The sequence below is a fragment of the Mustela lutreola genome, chromosome 18 (assembly GCF_030435805.1).
Source record: "Mustela lutreola isolate mMusLut2 chromosome 18, mMusLut2.pri, whole genome shotgun sequence".
In the NCBI taxonomy this organism is placed as follows: domain Eukaryota; kingdom Metazoa; phylum Chordata; class Mammalia; order Carnivora; family Mustelidae; genus Mustela; species Mustela lutreola.
The window spans coordinates 26,435,913-26,459,873 of NC_081307.1; the positions used below are offsets into that span (position 1 = coordinate 26,435,913).

At 38.4% G+C, this 23,961-nt stretch overlaps 1 protein-coding gene across 1 annotated transcript in view; it reads right to left on the bottom strand.

Moving 5' to 3' along the window:
- The window catches only part of TLR3 (toll like receptor 3), a 29,395-nt gene extending 15,689 nt beyond the window's left edge, over window positions 1-13,706 (bottom strand). The window contains exons 1-4 of the mRNA XM_059156075.1: window positions 13,556-13,706; window positions 13,299-13,460; window positions 8,255-8,411; window positions 4,304-4,436 (exon numbers count right to left, since the gene is read on the bottom strand). The gene's annotated coding sequence lies outside the window, so the exon portion shown is untranslated. The remainder of the gene's footprint in view (window positions 1-4,303; window positions 4,437-8,254; window positions 8,412-13,298; window positions 13,461-13,555) is intronic.
- Between the last annotated feature and the right edge of the window lie 10,255 nt (window positions 13,707-23,961).

Below are 23,961 nucleotides of genomic sequence, written 5' to 3' on the forward strand. Positions count from 1 at the left end.
CAAGATCTATAGAATTCTAGAAGCCAAAGTCCTTTAAATTTACTAAATTTTTATTGATTTTACTAAAATCTATATATTTTATAGTTTCTTCCTTCAACTTGAGTGAGCACTTGTTAATGAAAATTGAGTAAGATAGTATATGCAAAGAGCCTGAAAGAATGGTTTGAGAAAAAACAGCAAATTTCAGAGTCTGGCAGTTATAAGCCAAAAGTAATCAGTAACTTATTATTTACAAATTTATGGAACTAAAGACCCTCTGTCCTTCTCTGCCTGCTCCTAGTAATAATTCTTAATAAATTAGACATTGTTTTTAAGTGACAATTGCAGCCTTTTTAATGCTAGGCAAAGAATTTTTTGATGATTGATAATGTATAATCACTAGGAAATCTATTCACTTTATCTTAAGATTTGTAAAAGAAGGTTTAATGATGATTTTCATAATCATCAGCATCTATAAAACTAGACTATTGAAGGCTATATGAGACACTGTCTACAATTTTCCATATAAATTAATTTAGACATGAAGATAGCATCATTGCAATTTCTGACAACATATATGGAGAGCTGAAATTATGGGGAAAATGGACTATGTGAAAAGACAAGCTAATATTAGACAAAATAATTATACTATTGCCAGATTCTACAAGGTCCAAATAGAGAACTAATTATTGAGGAATATTTAAATTTGGGTCAGCACCAAATAGCCAATTGCCAGGGAGCTGTTGGGAATTTAAGAGTCTATATCATGCACAGGTTTTATGTCACATGGTTCTTACGAGTTTTTGCAATAAATTGGACTTAGTCAGTCTTCCCTGTGTCAACAAGAAACCAAAGTAAGGCTATACCTTTTCATCAGTAAAATTTCTCATGGGTTTGTAATGTGATTAATGTACTATGGACCCACTTAAAGAGTTAAGTTTGCCTCAAGCACTAGGTAAACAGGCATTTTAAATTGTGCTCACTGGTCTCCCTTCATAGCCTCCTTTTGGAAAGGACATGATCCTACTCTGTATCATCAGAAAATCTAGCAGGCATTTCTTGCTCTTCTTTTGGTTTCTGAACTCTTTCTCTAGCATAAAGGTACAGTTCCTCTTACCAATGTCATTTCCATTTCTGCTCATTGACTTCAGCTGTTTTAAATTAAGCTCATCCAGACAACAAATTCAGCAAGAACTTTGACAAGGGAGGAAATCACACTATGTCCTTTCCACTACTCTAACACGTACTGAATAAAATTAAACTTGAACTTCCCTTCTGAAAAAGGAAATCAGCATCTGACACATGGAGCTTCTGGTTTAACATAAAGTTACTTATTTAGTAATTTTTCAAGGTCGTTGCAAAGTGGTGATAGCTTTCAGTCTCTTATAAATCTGTGAAGTCCTTTAGAATGAATGGGGGCTCACTCTCCTTTATCGACAGTGTCATGATACGGCTAAGGGCTCTTCAAACTCTATGCCTTGAATTTAATATTATGTATTAAGATAAAAAATAAAATTCTAGACCCAACTTCATTTTCATTCTATACTTTAAACATCTTAATTAAATTTGATAAGCTGCTGTCCCCTAGGTATCCAAGGAATGGTGTCATAAATGAGAGACAAAACCAATCACACTTAATACTTAAGAAATTTCAAAGTATCAACAGCAACTAATAACTTACTGTAATCAAATTGAACTGGTCTTTGGTGAGAACTAATGCTCATGTAATTGATCCCCATTTTATAATGCAAAATTTGAACCAACAGGGAAAATTAAAAAGCAAGCTCAGAGTTGGAAAGGCTGGGCAATTGTTTTTTAACCACACTTCTTGATTCCCACCTAAGAGGAAGCTTAATCTGTTTCATGAGATGGTTTATAATAAGAATATGGGAACTGGTCCTTAAAAAGTGAGAAGTAAAAGTGGAAGAAAGGTGGGGCAAGGAAAAGTTTCCTGTGATAAAGATATGGAGCTAAGAGACACAAACCTAACAAAGTTTAGAAGGCTCCAATACAGAGTTTATGGCCAATATAAAATACTAGTCTTATTCTTTACTTTATGTAGAAATAAGCCCATATAAGAGTTGAGTATACACTTTAACTTCATCAAAAGAAATTTTTTGCCTGATATGTTGTGTGATATCAGCAAAATGGTGTGATATCAGCAAAGGGTATGATATCCGCAAAATGCCAAACTAGAAAGTTTCAATCCCTTATTTCATGAAAATATCAAAAAACAAGAAACTAATTTAGTTAATGTTACAGTAGCTGTGAAAAAACAGCCAAAGATCTACAGTAACCAAGTGAATTCCCTGTCAATAAAAATGTACCTTAAAAATGATAGGAAATTTCATGGAAATTTTACTCACCATTTCCCTACTCCCTCGTAGCTCAGCACAGTCTTCATCTAGAAGGGGCAGCAACCAAATTCCCAGCTGCAGATCAAACCTACTGGCAATGTTATACCCATTTTGGGGGCTTCCTAAAGGACTAGTTTTCTCATCTAACTCAAATCTCAGTCTGGGGGAAAAGCAGGAGTCAGTGTTTGTGAAAGCTTCAGAAAGATTGTATATACAGAGCACCTGAGGCAAAAGATGACACGTGGGGACATACAATAGACCAAGTAGGGCCCTCAGGAGAAGCTGGAATGAGACTCTTTGGGATTTTAAGACATTCAAAAATAGCCATGTTTATGGAGGAATTGAGAGAGCCACACATAAGCCGAAGCAAAAGGTATTCTCAGAAAAGACCTGAGTGGACTTTGAGCTTTTATCTTGGGCATATCCCTAAGCTCAGAACACATAGACCCAATTGGTGAGCACTGCCCCATACAGAGCTGGTTTCCAAGGACTGGGAGAGGTTGCTATTTTTTTCAAATGCCTGATTTTCAAATAGAAGTCATAAGGCATACAGAGAAGCAAGAAAACACGGCCCATTCAAAGAAACAATATAAATCTCCAGACATTCTCCTTGAGAAAACACAGACATTGGATTTACTAGGCAAAGACTTGAAACCAGCTTTCTTAAATATGCTCAAAGAGCTAAAGGAATGGGAGGAGAGGAAGATAGGGCCCCAGTGGGAGGACCGTAGGCTCATCTCACCTCACAAACACAACTAGATAACGACCATATTGTCCTAAATACATCAGAAGTCTACCTGAAGATTGACAGAACAAACTCCGCAACTAAAGGGAGAGAAGAGCCACGCTGGTGAAGGTAGGAAGTGCAGGGATGTGGTTTAGGAGAGAAATGGATCAGTGATACTTCAGAGGGGAGGGAGCCATGGTCACAGAGAAGGGTGAGAGGGGGTTAGAGAGAGAGAGAGAGAGAGAGAGAGAGGAACACACAGGGGAATGTACAAGGAGAACATTTCCCCAAAGCTGTTATCTTAGAAAATGAGAGGGGTTGAATTTCCTGAGTTCTTGCAAGCAGCAGAGCCTAAAGTCTAGAGTTTTAAAGGTCAGCAGATTTGGCTGAGAGAGAGCCCTAATGGCACAGCTCTGCTCCTGGAGAGATGGCAACTGAACAATCCAAGGGCATATGGCTTGGGAGCACTGAACTGAGAAGCACCTAAGGCACACAGCAGAGAGAGTATTCACTATTCTGGGAGGGCTTTCCTGAGAGGCAACATTCACAGAGACTCCTCCCCAGGAACAAAGGGGCTGGCTGGTGCCAATTCCTTCCCCCACACGTCAGCATAAACACAGAACCACATGACAGAAGCAGCTCGGTGCCAACACTGGTTGCCTAACTTGGTTTCACCAAATCCCAAACCTCCATGTTCTTCTGGAACTGCCTTTCTCAGTCAAGCTTGTCTCATTCCCAGTGTGGTAGTCCCATCCCCTAGAAGATTAGCACAAACCCTTACCTACACCACCTCTCCCAGCTGGAGTTCTGTAGGGCCTCAGTTCTGGTGGAGTTAGTGTTAGGTCTCATTTAACAAGCAATCCAGAGTATACCTTGTTAAAACTGGCCATATTTAGGCCAAGGAGCAAATGCCCACTGTGGGCAAAGAGACCTTTTGCAGATGATTGCTCTGAAGGATAGAAGAGCCAGACACAATATCATAGTTCACACACACAGTGGAGACACTCCCTGAAGAGCTAGACCCTGGGAACTACATGACTTCTTCATTAGGCCATTACTTTCAGGAGCAGGAGACATAACTAGCTTTTCTTACAGAATAAGGCAGAGACTTAGACAAAATGCCAAAATGGAGAAATTTACCCCAAATGAAAGAACAAAAATAAGGCCACAGCCAGAGATCTAAAAGAGACAGATAGAAGTAACATGCCTGAAGGAAATTTAAAGAACCAATCATGGACACCTGAGTGGCTGAGTCGATTAAGCATCTGTGTTTAGTTCAGGTCATGATCCCGGGGTCCTGGGGATTAAGTCCTGCATCAGGTTCTCTGCTCAGTGGGGAGTCTGCTTCTCCCTCTCCCTCTGCTGCTCTCTCCCTGTCAAATAAATAAATAAAATCTTAACAAAAAATAAAGCAACAGTTGTAAGGATACACACTGGGCTTGAGAAAAGAGTAGAAGACATCTTTTACCACAGAGATAAAAGAGTTAAAAAAGAATCAGTCATAAATGAAGAAAGCAGTAGGTGAGATTGGAAACAGGTCAATATAATGAACAACAGGCTGGAAGAAGCAGAGGAATGAATTAGTGATATAGAGGACAAAATAATGGAAAGTAATGGAGCTAAACAAAAGAGAGAAAGAATAAGGAACATGAAAATAAACTTAGGGAACTCAGTGATTCCATCAAATGTAATAATAATTGTATTATAGGACTCTCAGATGAAAAAGAGAGGAAAGGGGCAGAAAATTTATTTTACAGAATAATAGCAGAAAACTTCTTGGGAAAGAAAACTCTTGGGAAGGAAACATACATCTAGAGAATTCCCATCAAAATCAACAAAAGCAGGACAACAACAAGACATATTGTAATTAAATTTGCAAAATATTGTGGTAAAGAAAAAAAATATTAAAAGTAGTAACACAAAAGAAGACAGTAACATACAAGGGGAAAAACCATAAGGCTAGCTGGAGATTTCCTACCAGAAACATGGCAAGTCAGAAGAGAGCCGCATGACATACTCAAAGTGCTGACTGGGAAAAACCTGCATCCAAGAACAATCTAGCCAGCAAGGCTCTTATTCAGAGTAGAAGGAAAGGTAAAGAGTTTTCCAGAGGAACAAAAACTAAAGGAGTTCATGGCCACTAAACCAACCCTGCAAGAAAATTAAATATTAAAGGGAACTCATTGAGTGCTAAGGAGAGACCAAAAATGACGAAGACAAAGAATCAGAGAAAAGCTCCAGAAACAACTACAAAACAAGTAATACAATGGCAAGAAATAACCTATCAATAATTACTACGAATGCAAATAGACCAAACACTCTAATCAAAAGACATAGGGTGCCAGAATGGATAAAAACAAACAAACAAACAAACAAACAACCCCCCCCTCCAAGGACCTATCTATATGCTACTTACAAGAGGCTCATTTTAGACCTAAAGACACCTGCAGATGGAAAGTGAGGGGAAAGAGAAATATTTATCATATAAATGGATGCCCAAAGAAAGCTGAAGCAGCAATATTTGTATCAGACAAACTAAACTTTAAAACAAAGATTGTAAAAAGAGTCAAAGAAGGACATTATATAATCATAAAAAGGACAATCCAACAAAAACATATAACAATCATAAATACTTATACACCCAACTTGGGAGGACCTAAACATATAAAACAATTAATAACAAACATGAAGGAGCTATTTCAAAATAACAGAATAGTAGTAGGTGTCTTTAACGCCCTACCTATACCAATGGACAGATCATCCAAACAGGAAATCAACAAGGAAACAATGGTTTTGAATGACACACAGGACTTGAGGGACTTAACGGAGACATTCAGAATGTCCCATTCTAAAACAGCAGAATACACATTTTTTTCAAGTGGACATGGAACATTCTCTAGAATCGATCACATATTAGGTCACAGAACAGGCCTCAACAATTACAAAAAGACCGAAGTCATACCATGCAACTTTTCTGACCACAACACTATGAAACTAGAAGTCAGCCACAAGAAAAACATCAGAAAGAGCACAAATACATGAAGACTAAACAGCATGCTACTAAACAATGAATGAGTCAACAAAGAAATCAAAGAAGAAATTTAAAAATTCATGGAAACAAGTGAAAATGAAAACAACAGACCAAACCCTTTGGGATGATACAAAAGTGGTCCTTAGAGGGAAGTATATAGCAATACAGGCTTACCTCATGAAGCAAGAAAAATCTCAAATAAACAACCTAACCATACACCTAAAGGAGCTGGAAAAAGAGCAACAAATGCAGCCCCAAACCAGCAGAACGAATAAAATAATAAAGAAGACAGCAGAAAAATAACATAGAAGCTAAAAACAAACAAACAAATAATAGAACAGATTCATGAAACCAGTCACTGCTTCTTTGGAAAAATAAACAAATAGAAACTTAACAAAATGATAAACCTGTAGCTAGATTTATCAAAAAGAAAAGGACCCAAATAAACAACATCATAAATGAGAGAGAAGCAACAGCCAATACCACAGAAATGCAAACATTCATAAGAGATTATGAAAAACTATATGCCAACAAATTGGACAACCTGGAAGAAATGAACTAATACGTAAACACAGATAAACTACCAAAACTGAATCAGGAAGAAATAGAAAACAGACCAATAACCAGCAAAGAAATTGACGGGGTGCCTGGGTGGCTCAGTTGGTTAAGCTTCTGCCTTCAGCTCAGGTCATGATCTTAGGGTCCTGGGATCGAGCCCCACATCAGGCCCACTGCTTCTCCCTTCCTCACTCCCCCTGCTTGTATTCCCTCTCTCCCTGTCTCTGTCTCTGTCAAATAAATCAATAATAAAATCTTAAAAAAAAAAAAAAAACAGCCAAGAAATTGAATCAATAATCAAGAAACTCCCAAAAACACAAGTCCAGGACCCGATGTCTTCACAGGTCAATTCTATCAAACATTTATTTTATTTCATTTTTAAAGATTTTATTTATTTATTTGACAGGCAGAGATCACAAGTAGGCAGAGAGGCAGGCAGAAAGAGAGGGAGAAGCAGGCTTCCTGATGAGCAGAGAGCCCAATGTGGGACTCAATCCCAGGACCCTGGGATCATGACCTGAGCCAAAGGCAGAGGCTTTACCCCACTGAGCCACCCAGGCGCCCCAATTCTACCAAACATTTAAAGAAGTTAAATTAAAGAGTTAATATTTATTCTTCCCAAACTGTTCCACAAAATAGAAAAGGAAGGAAAACTTCCAAATTCATTCTATGAGGCCAGAATTATTCTGATACCAAAACCAGATAAAGCCTCCACTAAAAAAGAGAACTACAGGCCGATATCCCTGAAGAACATGGATGCAATAACTCTCAATAAAATACTAGCAAGCCAAATCCAGCAATATATTTAAAAAAATCATTCACCACAATAAAGTGGAATTTCTTCCAGGGTTACAAGCATGGTTCAATATTTGTAAATCAAACAATGTGATATACCACATTAATAAAAGAAAGGATAAGAACCATATGATAATTATAATAGATGCAAAAAAAGCATTTGAGAAAGTACAATAGCCATTCATAATAAAAATCCTCAGCAAAGTAGGTTTAGAGGGAACATAATTCAACATTATAAAGTCCATATATGAAAATCCCACAGATAGGGGCGCCTGGGTGGCTCAGTGGGTTAAGCCGCTGCCTTCGGCTCAGGTCATGATCTCAGGGTCCTGGGATCGAGTCCCACATCGGGCTCTCTGCTCAGCAGGGAGCCTGCTTCCCTCTCTCTCTCTCTGCCTGCCTCTCCATCTACTTGTGATTTCTCTCTGTGAAATAAATAAATAAAATCTTAAAAAAAAAAAAAAGAAAATCCCACAGATAATATCATCCTCAATGGGAAAAACAGAGAACATTTCTTCTGTGATTAGGAACAAGATAGGGATGTCCACTCACACCAATTTTATTCAACATATACTGAAAGTCCAAGCCACAGCAATTAGACAACAAAAAGCAATAAAATGCATCCAGATGGGCAAGGAAGAAATGAAACTCACTTTTTGTAGATGACATGATACTATATACAGAAACCCTGAACAAACCCACCGAAAAACCTGCTATACTGAAAAGTGATAGTATTGTTAAATGAATTCAGCAAAGGTGCAGAATATTAAATCAATGTACAGAAATCTGTTACATTTCTAGAGGCACCTGGGTGGCACAGTCGGTTAAGCATCCAACTCTTCGTTTTGGCTCAAGTTGTGATCTTGGGCGTCTGGGATTGAGCCCCTCACTGGGCTCTGCACTCCCCGTAGAGTCTGCTTGGATTCTCTCTTCCTCTTCCTCTGTCCCTCTCCCTCCTCCTTCTCTAAAATAAATAAATAAAACTTTAAAAAACAAACAAACAAACAAATAAACAAAAAAGAAATCAATTACATTTCTTTTTTTTTTTTTTAAAGATTTTATTTATTTATTTGTAAGAGAGAGAGAGTGAGAGTGAGCACAGGCAGACAGAGTGGAAGGCAGAGTCAGAGGGAGAAGCAGGCTCCCTGCGGAGCAAGGAGCCTGATGTGGGACTCGATCCCAGGACGCTGGGATCATGACCTGAGCCGAAGGCAGCTGCTTAACCAACTGAGCCACCCAGGCGTCCCCAATTACATTTCTATACATCAACAAAGAAGCAGCAGAAAGAGAAATCAAGGAATTGATCCTATTTACAATTGCACCAAAACCCCTGAGATACCTAGGATAAAACCAACCTTTAGTTGAAAGACATGTACTCTTAAAACTATAAAACTCTGATGAAAAAAATTGAAGAGGACACAAAGAAATGGAAAGACATTCCATGCTCATGGGTTGGAAGAAAAAAATATTGTTAAAATGTCTATACTACCCAAAGCTATCTACACATTTAACACAATCTCTATCAAAATACCAACAGCATTTTTCACAGGGCTAGAACAAACAACTCTAAAATTTGCATAGAACTACAAAAGACCCCAAATAGCCAAATCATTCATGAAAAAGCAAAGTTGGAGACATCACATTTTGGCAATTCAAACTGTATTACAAAGGTAGTCATCATAACAGTATAGTACTGGCCCCAAAATCTGACACATAGATCAAGAGAACAGAATAGAAAACCCAGAAATAAGCCTGCAACTGTATGATCATATAACTTTCAAAAAAGCAGGAGAGAATATTCAATGCTAAAAAGACTGTCTCTTCAAAAAATGTTGTTGGGGAAACTGGACAGCAACATGGAAAAGAATGAAACTGGACTACTTTCTTACACCATACACAAAAATGAATTCAAAATGGGTTAAAGACCTAAATGTGAGACCTAAAACAATAAAAACCCTGGCAAAGGACACAGGCAGTAACCTTTTTGATAAAAGCCATCTATGAAAAACCCACAGCAAATGTCATTCTCAATGGGAAAAAACTGAGAGCTTTTCCCCTAAGGTCAGGAATGTGGCAGGGCTGTCCACTATCACTACTGCTATTCAACATAGTACTAGAAGTCCTAGCCTCAGCAATCAGACAACAAAAAGAAATAAAAGGCATCCAAATCAGCAAAGAAGTCAAACTCTTAAACTTTGCAGATTATATGATACTTTATGTGGAAACCCCAAAAGACTCCACTCCAAAACTGCTTGAACTCACATAGGAATTCAGTAAAGTGTTAGGATATAAAATCAATGCACAGAAATCTGTTGTGTTTCTATACACCAACAAGACAGAAGGAAGAGAAATTAAAGAGTCGATCCCATTCACAATTGCACCCAAACCATAAGATACCTAGGAATAAATCTAACCAAAGAGGCAAAGAATCTGTACTCAGAGGATTATAGAATACTCATGAAATAAATTGAAGAGGACATGAAGAAATGGAAAAATTTTCCATGCTCATTGATTGGAAGAACAAATATTGTAAAAATGTCTATGCTACCTAGAGCAATCTACACATTTAATGCAATCCCTATCAAAAGACCATCAACTTTTTTTCAAAGAAATGGAATAAATAATCCTAAAATTTATATGGAATCAAAAAAGACCCCAAATAGCCAGAGGAATGTTGAAAAAGAAAACCAAAGCTGGTGGCATCACAATTCCAGACTTCAAGCTCTATTACAAAACTGTCATCATCAAGATACTATGGTACTGGCACAAAAAGAGACACATAGATCAATGGAGCTAAATAGAGAACCCAGAAATGGACTCTCAACTCTATGGACAACTAGTCTTCCACAAAGCAGGAAAGAATATCCAATGGAAAAGACAGTCTCTTCAATAAATGGTGTTGGGAAAATTGGACAGCCACATGCAGAACAATGAAACTGAACCATTTCCTTACACCACACAGAAGAATAGACTCAAAATGGATGAAAGATCTCAATGTGAGACAGGAATCCCTCCAAATCCTTGAGGAGAACAAAGGCAGCAACCTCTTCAACTTTAGCAGCAGCAACTTCTTCCTAGAAACATCGTCAAAAGCAAGGGAAGCAAGGGCAAAAATGAACTCTTGGGACTTCATCAAGATCAAAAGCTTTTGCACAGCAAAGGAAACAGTCAACAAAACCAAAAGACAACTGACAGAATGGGAGAAGATATTTGCAAATGATATATCAGATAAAGGGCTAGTATCCAAAAATCTATAAAGAACTTAATCAAACTCAACATTGAAAGAACAACTAATCCAACCAAGAAATGGGCAGAAGACATGAACAGACCTTTCTGCAAAGAAGACATCCAAATGGCTAACAGATACATGAAAAAGTGCTCAATATCACTCAACATTAGGGAAAAACAAATCAAAACTACAGTGAGATACCATCTCACACCAGTCAGAATGGCTAAAATTAGCAAGTCAGGTAATGACAAGTGTTGGTGAGGATGCAGAGAAAGGGGAACATTCCTTCATTGTTGGTGGGAATGCAAGCTGGTGCAGCCACTCTGGAAAAGAGTATGGAGTTCCTCAGAAAGTTGAAAATAGAGCTACCCTACCCTACCATTTAATTAAGAAAATTAAACCCAGCAATTGCATTACTGGGTATTTACCCTAAAGATTCAAACGTAATGATCTGAAGGGGCACATGCATCCCAATGTTTACAGAAGCAATGTCCGTAATAGCCAAACTATGGAAAGAGCCTAGATGTCCATCAATAGATAAATGGATAAGGAAGATGTGGTACATATATACAATGGAATATTATGCAGTCATCAAAAACCTAAAATCTTGCCATTTGCCATGGCATATATGGAACTAGAAGGTATTACGCTAAGCGAAATAAGTCTCACTGATAGGAGGAATTTGAGAAAGAAGACAGAGGATCATAGGGGAAGGGAGGGAAAAATGAGACAAGAGGAAACCAGAGAGGGAGAAAAACCATAAGAGACTCTTAATTTCAGGAAACAAACTGTGTTGCTATGTGGGGTGGTACGGATAGGGTGGCTGGGTGATGGACATTGTGGTGGGTATGAGCTATGGTGAGTGCTATGAATTGTGTAAGACTGATGATCACAGACCTGTACCCCTGAAACAAATAACATTATATGTTAATTTAAAAAAATTTAAAATAAGAAAGAAATAAGAAAATAGAGAACTTGAACAATGTTATGAACCAATTAGATCTAGCAGGCATATACAGAACACTCCGCCGAACAAAAGCAGAATACATTTTTTTCAAGTGCACATGGAACACTTTCCAGGATAGACCATATGTTAGGCCACAAGATGAATCTTAATAAACTAAAAGAGACTGAAATCATACAAAATATTTTTTCTGGTTACAACTAAATGAAAAGAAATCAATAACAAAAGGGAAACTGGTAATTTCACCCATATATAGAAATTAAACAACACAGGGGCGCCTGGGTGGCTCAGTTGTTAAGCGTCTGCCTTCAGGTCAGGTTATGATCCTGCGGTCCTGGGATCGAGCCCCACATCGGGCTCCCTGCTCAGCGGGAAGCCTGCTTCTCCCTCTCCCACTTCCCTTGTTGTGTTCCCTCTCTCGCTGTGTCTCTGTCAAATAAATAAATTCTTTAAAAAAATAAAAAGAAATTAAACAACACAGTCTTAATGCAACCAATTGGTCAAATAAGAAATCACAAAGAAAATTAGAAAATATCTTGAGACAAATAAAAATGAAAACACAACATACCAAAACATATGGTATGTAGCAAAACCAGTGTTATGCAAATTGATAGTAGTCAATACTTAGAGTAAGGAAGAAAAAAGTTCTCAAATCAAAGTCTAACTTGACATCTTAAAGAACCAGAAAAAGAAGAGAAAATTAAACCCAAATCTAGAAAAAGGCAGGCAATAATAAAGATTAGAGCAATATAAGTGAAATATAGAATAAGAAAACAATAGAGAAAAATCAGTGAAACCAAGAGTTGTGTCCTCGAAAAGATGAACAAAATTGGCAAACCTTCAGCTACAGTGATTAAGAAAAAAAAATCAGTCAAATTATTAAAATCAGAAATGAAAGTGGGGACATTACCACCACTTTCACAAAAATGAAACGAATTATAAGAGAGTTATTATAAATAATTGCACATCAACTGATGGATAACACAATGAGTGGTCAAATTCCTAGAAAAGTTGTATCTTTTCTAGGAATTTGACCACTCATTGTGTTAAATAAGTCAGTTATTTGTATTGCAACTATCAAGACTGAATCATAAAGAAATAGAAATAAATAGACCTATAACTGGCAATAGTTATTGAATCAGTAATAAAAAACCACCCAACAAAATAAAAAGCTCTAGACCAGATGGCATTACTAGTGAATTCTATCAAATCTTAAAGAATCAAACTCTTAATCAAGCTCTTCCAAAAAAATTAATGAGGGGGGAGCACTTCTAACTCATTTGTTGAGGCCGGCATTACTCTGATGCCAAAGCCAGAGAAAGACACTGTAAGAAAAGAAAACTACAGGGCAATATCCCTCATGAATATCAATGCAAAAATCTTCAATAAAATATTAGCAAACTGAAGTCAACAGCATATGAAAGGGATCACACACCATGACCTAGTAGGATTTATTCTTGGAATTTAAGAATGGCTCAACATAAAAAAATTAAACAACGTCATATACCACTATACCACATATACCATTAACAGATTGAAGGAGAAAACCATAGGATCATCTCCATTGATGCAGAAAAAAGCATTATAAAAACTAAACACATTTTCATGATAAAGCACTCAGCTGTTTAATAAGATTTAAGGATTCTTTGGAGGCCTACCTGGGCGGGGCACAGTTAATTAGGGGTTCAACTCTTGGTTTCGGCTCAGGTCATGATCTCAGGGTTGTAAGACTTAGCCCTGAATTGGGGCTCAGCGCTCAGTAGAGTCTGATTGTAAGTCTCTCCATCTCCGTCTGGCCCTCTCCCTCCATCTCTTTCTCTCTAAAATAAATAAATAAAGCTTAAAAAAAAAGATTCTTTTGATGACAGGAGACAACACAATGTCATGCAGATGAAGGCTAAAGTCTGTTACTTACAGCTGCAAATGAGAGAAGGCTTAGACCTCTTCACACAAAGAATTACCTCAATACAGGATACTGGATCTGTAGTTGGCAGCTTCTGTATCGCAAGCTGAGTGTCCTTAGCTAGGTTTGGCAGGTTCCTTGGGGACTGACTAATTTGAGTAATTTCAGTGGGCTCTAGTGTATAGGGGCTTTTTCTAGTGGTCTGAAACCTGCTCCCAGGGCAATTAGTATGAGTGTATAGTGGCCTAGAGAGCCTGATAAGGGAAGTGAGTTGTAATTAACTCTTCAAGGAGAGCTGACCAGCCCATGGCCAAGGACCTAAAACTGGGTCAAGACAGCATTTTTTAAAAACTATGTTACAATTGACCCCTTGATGTCTTGACATCAGTTTTGAGCTAGTTTTTTTGGGGGGTGGTGGTGGTGGGGAGTTATTTGAATGTCCTAAATAATAAAGGAGACTTCCAAAGATGGAGCATAGTTGCCCTAAACAGCATAGAAAACATTTTATCGTAAGAGCAGAAAAGAAAAAAAGGAGAAGTGTAAGTTTTCGCGGGCCCTCCCGTAGCCCAGTTCCTCATTTATGTGGTATTAACCAGATCTGAAATTGCTGGGCTTCTAATAATATTTTGGTGGAGCTGTAAAGTGTGTTAAAAGCATGCATTATATTTTTTTGTGACAATAGTATCTTGGTGTATTTCTTGGGTCAAACTGCCAGTTCTAGCAGTTATGTTGTTGGAGGATAGAAATTAACTGTTTAATATGGTATATGTATGTAAAGGCTAATAGTGTTTGTTTATAACCGGTGAGAAGGGATGGTTGTAGGGGACAGGAGCAGAGGACAAAGTGGGAGATTGTGATAGACGGCTTGAGTAGGGGAGTAAGAGAAGGTAATGGAAAGTGGGAGGTTCTCTCCCCAGGGGGCTGAAGGCTGGAATAATAATTGTCATTAATTTTTAGAATGACATAGATAGTAGCAAGCCCTCTACGATTTCCCTTTAGGCATGCAAGCGCAGGGGTTTTGGCCAAGAGCAAGGTATAGACTAGAATCCTGGACTAAGCAGATAGAGAACACAGGAATCTCTAATCTCTCTATCTCTAATATCAAAGAAAGAAAAGCAATGCATGTCCCATGTCGTTCGTCAGTGCCTTAGGAGAGGCAGCCTGTGGGCATTACTGGGGCAGGAGTCTGAGAATCAGGGGGGAAGCTATCTCTGATGAAAAGAATAATGTCATCTTCAGTATCAAGTCTTGGGCCAGGGTGATGTTGTCTGTGATACAGGACTGGGACCTCCTTCCCAAGGGATATCACTGTGGTTGATGTGACCCAAATTGTAAGGCTTAGCTTTTGCAGAAGTTGAAGGCAATGTGAGCCCTGGGAGATGCACTATCTTTTAAGTCAAGGGGATTTCAGCTAGCAAACGTGAGGCCGGCATCCATGAGAGTGTTGTAATTGAACCAAAGCTCTGGAACCTGACTAGCACAACTAATGGTCTACTTTACGGTAGCAAAATCTAAAAGCTCCAGGGATCCAAGCTTTTGCCCAGATGGATGCTGAGTGAGATTTTATTGCAAATGGGATTTAAATCCTATGGCCTGATTTGAGTGCATGTGGTTAATAGGGTGTGGGATTATTAGTCATCTAAATTGTCTGTGGCTGAGATTGAAACCAGCATTAGTCTGTTAGGTTCTCTAAACCAATGACTAATACGCCCTTTGGGTCTGTCGTCAGTTCTGTTGGTGAAGGGCAATCAATCAAGTCTTAGAGCTGCTGGGATTGCATTAGCCAAACTGGATGGCATGTGGACGTCAGCATTTGCCATGTGTGGTTGAAATAATGGCTTCCTTGGAGGGTTTCAGCTTCCAGATCACAGATTTTAATAAAAACTCCAAGAGCAATGGTAATATGACTAAGAGTCAGTTGAGTGTCTATTGTTGCCTGAAGTTGATTTTTTTCTTGGCATGTAGTATCACCAAGGAAGAGTTATCTAGTTTTATCATTATGGGATATGATGATTCCATTATTATCCCTGAATATAATTTTTATTTACTAAGTGGAACTTTTAAAAAAATTTTATTTTTTAATTTTTTATTTTTTTAAAGATTTTATTTATCTACCTGACAGGCAGGGATCACAGGCAGAGAGGCAGTCAGAGAGAGAGGAAAGGAAGCAGGCTCCCCGCTGAGCAGAGAGCCAGACATGGGGCTCGATCCCAAGACCCTGGAATCATGACCTGAGCCAAAGACAGAGGCTTTAACCCACTAGCCACCCAGGTGCCCCTAAGTGGAACTTTTGATCTCCCTTCTTGGTAGTCCATATTATTCTGGAAATGGACCTAGAAAACTAATTTTAATTTTTTGGAGAGAATCATAATGAGAGACAGATTAATGAATTGTCCCTTAATGACCTGAATATAGGAGAAGGTTTTAGGTGGTGGAAATTTAGGCTCAGATGGGCCCCATATCATAGGCACAGGTATCTGGCCCATGGGACAATCTGGTCTAATGCATCCCAGAAGAATATTTACCATTGTTCTGGCCCCAGCCTGTATAGGATGGGAAGGCTAGAAGATGGATAAAGATAGGGGAGACACTACTAAAGGGCCTCATGTATAAGTCTTCGTATGCAAGGAGAGAGACATCTCCCCCTTTACATTAAGGGACCATGGGAAAGATTATTAAAGTTGGTATGAAGTGTGAGGAAGACAAAGGGCCTTGAATTAAGACAGATTAAGACCTGGGAAAGTTATAGATCCATTTAATGGCTCATCTGTCATTTCGTAACTGAAATAGAATGAGGAGCCCTTTAGGCTTCTCAATTAAACCTATTGCCAGGAGGCTAAAGTTTCTATTAAATGTCGTCTATAGGAGCCTAGCGCTGTTTATTTTGAAAAGCGAAATGTGTGTCTTGGTCAATATCAGCAATGTCTGGAATTCCAAGGAGATAAGGAGTGTCCTGGCAAAGCTTGGTATTGTGGCCTTTGCATATATAGAAACATGTATAACTTTGATTTATATTTGGGTGTTAGGAGGCAAGAGATTTCAACAATTCTTTACCCTGAAAGGCACAATGGTCCAAAGGCGATGGTCCAAGAGTTTGTAAAAACATGCGGATGAAACCATTTGCTGATTAGAGTCTCCAGGGCTAAGATGACTACCTGAAGTTTAGCCAATTGTGCTGAGCCTTGGACTCCATCCTTTACCAGGAACAGCCTAGTTAAGAGATGGAAAGAAGCAGCATTCCTCCGAGCTCCATCACATACGATGGTGACAATTCCATCTGTACAGTCTGACCTAAAGGGGCTCCCCAAATAGCCAAGGAGTCCGCAGGAATGGTGACCTGCTCTTGACCATGGCATCTGGCAAGGAACTGGAGACAAGGGAGGACACCGCCTCCTGCAGACAGAAGATGCCAGAGGGTTCAGTTATTGACTAGAGGCCCGTGGGGTCCCATTGTGTCAAGCTGATTTATGAATGTCAAAGACTTGATTTAATTTTAATTTATTGATCATTGTGCAGAATGCTCATGTACACAATGGGATATTTCCCTACTTAAATTTAAGCAGGATCCCCAGGACGTAGCCAACAATTATAGTTTGAGCCTCAATATTGATTAAAAGTCCATGAGGCTTTATGAATTGGTGGACTTTGCAAATGTTTATGTTATCTTAGAACCTATGCGGTAGAAGGACAACAAGACTCTCACACCCTTTAACCTTTTTGTTATATATATTTTAAAGTAAATTATGGATTTCCAGTTGGGTCAAATTATGGACCTCTGTTTTAATTCAAATATATATGCTTACATAATATATAAAAATAAGTAATTTTTAAACTTCTTCCCCCTGCAATCTTATGTTCCTATTAATGGGAGAGGGGACATGGGGGTACTTCTGTCTGCTTAGTCTTGGTGTTTAGTTTCTATCTCTGTCTGAAAAGGAACTGGGGGAATCTTCTAAACGGTTACAGGAAATATGGGGGAAGGTCCTGTGACGTACTTCAAAGGCAGCTGTCTCTCCTTCCCAGGCTTTTCAGTCTACCTCCCACGGACTAAGCTTGTACTTAGAGGGCTATGGCAGCCTGACCTTGGGACAGGGGAGTTCGCCCCCTTCACCTAAGTATCAGTCTTTTGATACTTGGTGCAAGTATCCATGTTGATACATCCAAGTCCATGTTGATACTGGTGCAAGCACCCTGCTTGATTCCAAACACCCTGGACCCAGGTTCTATATTATTTAAGCAATTGGTTAACTCAGGTAGGTGTTGTGGGGAGGCTGAGATATTGGTGCTATTGTCGCAGGGGCCCCCTTGGGATTAAACATTGGGCTACTGGTCTCTGAGGATGCAACTTACGATTCTCCCAAGAGTCTGGGGAGCATGGTATGGTATTCACTGGCAAGAGCAGCAAGCCAGGAAGCTGCAAAGGAGAGGTTCAGACCCCACCTGACTGACACTGATGTAAAGACCAGGACAGCAACACTCACAGGAAATAGGGGGACAAACCAGGGTTTGCCCTGAATAATAATAAAGAAACAACAATGCCAAAAAAGTGATGGGTCCCTGGGACTAGATCTCTGCCCAAACACAGGCTGGGACCCCAAACACACCAGAACACCCCACCCTGGAAAGTGTAACTCTAGTGGTTTCTCACTCCTATTGCCCTAAGGTGGGTTCCCATCTGGGCTAATGTCTAGTACCCCAGTTTAACCAATTGCCACTGTTTGTTTTTAATACTCCCACATTGAGGATGTTTGGTAAGGAGAGCTATGCCAATCACGGGCTGACACAGCAGCAAGTAACAAGCCTACAACTCAACAGCTGGCAATTCTGTCCTAGGTGCTTTCACAGTCATTTGGAACTAACTCGTAAGACAAGAGCAGCCCATTCATGAAACTACTCCAGAATCAGCAATCCGGCTCAGAGCACCAATTGTTTTATAAGACTTAAAGGTTCTTTTTTTTTTTTTTCTTTTTTTAAGGAGGGAGAGAGAGAGCTTGAGGGGGGCGGGGAGGGTCAGAGGGGAAAGAGAGAGAGAATCTTAAGCAGCCTCCATGCCCAGCATGGAGCCCGATGCAGGGCTTGATCTCACAACTCTGAAATCATGACCTGAGCCAAAATCAAGATTCAGGCACTTAACCACTTAATCGACCAAGCCACCCATGTGCCCCTAAAGATCCTTTTGATCATAGGATAGAACACAGAGATGCTCAGATGGATGAAAGGCAGCTCCCAATAGGAGAAGGCTTCCAGGCTGACCCACAAAGGGGTTTGCAACTAGGGATAGGGTAACAGCAAGCTGGGCTGCAGGGGGGCAGTTTATGTAAGGCAAGCTGGATGGAGTTAGCCAGTTTTTTGTGGGCTCCCTGTGGGTTCACTAATTTAAATAATTTCAGTGGGCTCTGGGGCACAGGGACTCTCCATAGTGGTCTGGTACCTGGCTGTGGGCCATTAGGCAGATGCATAGTTGTCTAAAGCATGAAAGTTTAATAATGGAAGTGTCTGGGATTGTGTTTATAATCATCTGCTCAAAAAAAGGAACTGGCTGGCCTCTAGCTAGTTCCTCAAAACTGGGTCCAGACAATATTAAAATAAACACCACCATATTAACAAACTGTGGAAAGAGAAAACTTTCTTAACATCATAGAAGTTACTATGAAAACCCCACACCTAACATCATACTCAAGAACAATCTGAAAAGAAAGTAAGAAAATAGTTGTATTTATAATTCTACCCCAAACAATCTATAGCTCCAGTGTATATCTACCAAAATGTCAACCACCTCCTTTGTGGAAATAGAAAAATGCATCCTAAAATTCATGTGGAATCTCAAGAGAGACCAACAGCTAAATTAGTCTTGCAAAAGAACAAAGTTGAGGATTCACATTTCAGATTTAAAAACTTATTACAAAATCATCAAAACCATGTGTTACTGGCAAAAAGACAGACGTATGGATCAAAGAAGTAGAATTGCCCAGAACTAAATCCATAAATAAACCTACATATATGTTTGGCTGGTTTTTGACAAGGGTGCCAAGATCATGAAGTGGAGAAAGAACAGTTTTCTAACCAGCAGTGGTTGGAAAGCTGGATATCCATGTGAGAAATAATAAAGTTATACCCTTTTCTTATACCATATCCAAAAGTTAACTCACAATGGATCAAAGACCTAGATGTAAGAGCTAAACTGTAAAACTCTTAGAAGAAAATACAAAGGATAGCCTTCATGACATTGGGTTTGGCCGGGTTTCTTGCATATGACACCAAAAGCAAAAGCAAACAAAGGAAAAATAAATAAATTGGAAGCATTCAAAATTAAAACTTTTGTGCATCACAGAAAACTATCAAGAGAGTAAAAAGGTAACCCACAGAATGGGAGAAAATATTCAAAAATATTTAATAATGGATGAATAATATCCAGAATATACAAAGAACTACAATTCAACCACAAGAATAAAAAGAAAAGAAATGGACAAAGAGGTGTGTCTGGATGGCTCAGTGGGTTAAAGCCTTTGTCTTCGGCTCACGTCATGATCCCAGGGTCCTGGGATTGAGCCCCGCATTGGGCTTTCTGCTCAGCAGGGAGCCTGCATGCTCCTCTCTCTCTGCCTGCCTCTCTGACTACTTGTGATCTCTGTCTGCCAAATAAATAAATGAAATCTTAAAAAAGAAAAAGAAAAGAAATGGACAAAGAACTTGAATAGATATCTTTCTAAAGAAGATATATAAATGTGCAATAAATACACTAAAAGATACTCAACGTCATTAATTATTAGGGAAATGAAAATCAAACTCAAAATATGATACACCCATTAGGGTGACTATTATAAAAATTATATGAAAAACAGAAAATAATAAGTGTTAGGATATGCAGATATTGAAATACTTGATGAGAAAGTGAAATAGTATAATTGTTCTGGAAAACAATATGGTGGTTTCTAAAAAAATTAAACACAGAAATACCATATCATCCAGCAATTCCACTTCTAGACATATACCAAAAAAAATTAAAGCAGGGACTTGAACAAATAGTTGTACACCCATGTTAAACACAGCATTTTTAATGATAGCCAAAAAATGGAAACGACTCATGTGTCCATTGACAGAAGGACAGAGAAACAAAATGGGATATACACATATAATGGAATATTCTTAAGCCTTAAAAGGAAATTCTGACACACAACATGGATGAACCCTGAAAACATTATGCTCAGTGAAGAAGCCAGACCCAAAAGGACAAACGTATGGGTCCACTTAGTCACTAGGATAGGTCAAAGCCGTAGAGATGGAAAGAAGTGTGGTTACTAAGGGTCTGAGAAGCAGGGGTAAAGGCGGAGTTCGTTAGTACAGTTTCAGTTTGAGATATTAAAACAGTGGTGATGGTTGCACAAAGATTTGAATGTAATTAATGCTATTAACTTGTATACTTAAAAGTGGTTAAAAAAGTAAATTTGATGTTATATACATTTACCAATTTTTTTAAGTAAGAAAAAACTTATCAAATAATGGTGCTTCATTCTGAGAATGATCACCGTACCGTACTGGTCATAACAGAATTGAGGCCGCATTATCCAATGTTTTAAGGTATAGTCCCAAATATGTTTATTATTTACATGAACTTGAAAGTTCATTAGTCCTATTTGGAATTCACATAGTAGAGTATCATGTTTAGCTTTCTTCAATAATACTTACTGCAAGAATAAATTTGCAATTTTTCAATGGTAAAATCAGGTCATCCTACTGTTCTAAAACATATTTGAGTTCTAAAATACAATTCTGAGCTATTGAGAAAGACAGATGCAGTGTTAGAAATCATGTGAACTTGGAGCTCACCAAACTTAGATTCAAATCATGACTCAGTCACTTTAAGCTGTTTGACCTTTGGTAAATTACTTAATCTCTCTGACCATGAATTTTCTCTTCTGTCAGTTGGAGGCAATGTACCCAATTTGGAGAATTTCTGTGAGGATTAAGGATAATAAAACTAAATGTTTAGCACCTGGCATTAATAAATTACTACTATTGCTTTTACTCTTCAAGAAATTCTTTTTTTTTTTTAAAGATTTTATTGATTTATTTGACAGAGAGAGAGATCACAAATAGGCAGAGAGAGTCAGAGAGAGGAAGGGAGGCAGGCTCCCTGCCTAGCAGAGAGTCTGATGTGGGGCTCGATCCCAGGACCCTGGGATCATGACCTGAGCCGAAGGCAGAGGCTTTAACCCACTGAGCCACCCAGGTGTCCCTCTTCAAGAAATTCTTATAAGAAAACTAGATAGGTGGTAGGTACCTCTGAATTTTGAACACTCAAAAAAAATTAATTGTATACAACAGCTTGTTAGCGTGTAAGAAGAATTGCATCAGATTAACAATGTGGGTTTTCTCAAGGAGTAACCATAGATACAGTCTAAAGAAAATAGTACCTGTTTTTATCTGTAAAATCACCATCTGGTGGCACTCAGATACTCTTACAGCCTGGTGTCCATATGTCCCTGGGACACACTGCCAGCACATCAAAGGGAAGACTGGTTAAAGAGAGATCATCCATAAAGACTTTATATGACGATAGAAGAGACTTAAAAGTGTAAGTTTTAAAAATAGGCTGTATTTTTAAGTTGTGATAGCTTTTCCAATCTTTTTCCAAAATTTTATGCCCATTATCAAACTACATTCCCCCCAAATAGTTCTTTTTTTTTTTTTTTTTTAAGATTTTATTTATTTATTTGACAGAGAGATCATAAGTAGGCAGAGAGGGAGGGGAAAGCAGGAGGCAGGTAGAGAGAGAGGGGGAATCAGGCTCCCCACTGAACAGAGATCCTTATGCAGGATTCGATCCCAGGACCCTGAGACCATGACCTGAGCTGAAGACAGAGGCTTAACCCACTGAGCCACCCAGGTGCCGGTGCTGGTGCCGCACCCCTCCCCCCCAAAGTTCTTGAGAAGATACTTAAAATTTGACAAGTTGATCATTAGTAAACAGAATCTCCTGTTTGATGGTGTATTTTAAATGTTGAGTGAAGATGAGCTTTTTTTTCATATTATTTTGGTTTACTTGTATTTCTTTTTTACTGAAGTGTCTGAATATGTAATTTCCCAGCTTTTCTGGTTTTGTATTTTTTCTTATTACTTGTAAGAAGTTTTTGAATATTAAGAAATTAAACTTTCATCATATAAACTGCCATTTCTACCTGGTTTGCTATGTGTCCTTTCTTTTTCTTTTTTTTTTTTTTTTCCAGTGTTGTTTTTAACTATGAGGAGGTTTAATATAATCACATTTTACCCATCTGCTCATAATGTCTGAATTTTGTTTCTAGTTTAGAAAGTCCTTCCCAACCTACACCCTTTAATTTAGTAAGTCCATTTCAGGGCATTTGTCTCATAAATATACTTTCCAGAATGAAATGAAAATTATGTTCAAAAACATACTGCACCAATAGGGGATTGGCCAATAACATATGCTAATTCCATAAAGAGAAAATGTGTGGAGTAGTTTAAAAATGAGTATATAGGGGCACCTGGATGGCTCAGTGGGATAAGCCTCTGCCCTCGGCTCAGGTCGTGATCCCAGGGCCCTGGGATCGAGCCCTGCTTTGGGTTCTCTGCTCAGCAGGGAGCCTGCTTCCCCCCCCACTCCCACCCCTTGCCTGCCTGCCTCTCTGCCTACTTGTGATCTGCCAAATAAATAAATAAAGTCTTGGAAAAAAATGAGTATACACACACACGCACACACACATATACATATATATGCTTACATATGTGTGTATATATATATATATATATATATATATATATATATCTTTCCAAAATTATTGGAAAGATTCAGATTTTGGAATTTTGGAAAGATTATCAAGTTATATTGTTAAATGATATAATAAAATTATAAGACAAAATATAGTATGACTCCATTTGTGTAAAAAGAAAAAAGAAAAAGACTTAAACCTAAATCATATTCTTTTATATTCTTAGAAATGGTCTGGAAAGTTACATAAAAGTGTGTGAACAGTGGTTACTTTTTTTTTCTTAAAGATTTTAATTATTTATTTGACAGAGAGAGATCACAAGTAGGCAGAGAGGCAGGCAGAGAGAGAGAGGAGGAAGCAGGCTGTGTGCTGTCTTTATAATAAATAATGAATGAATATGAGACAAAATTAGAGGATAAAGAATGAATATTAAGATAGATACACTTTGCAGATATGAGAGTAGCAGCAGATAGTCTCTGAATCTCCCTGAATCACCACAGTAAAGGCACACCCATTAGACTTAAAAACCAAAATCCATGGACCACATAAAAAATAACACAAGTTGACAAAGTATTTTCAAGAACCTTAAAATATCAGAGAGTGTGGATAAGCTGTCAACAGTCATGTTGTGTGTGTGAGAAATCAAAGGGATGTGGATTTGACAAACCTAAGTACAAGAGAACACCA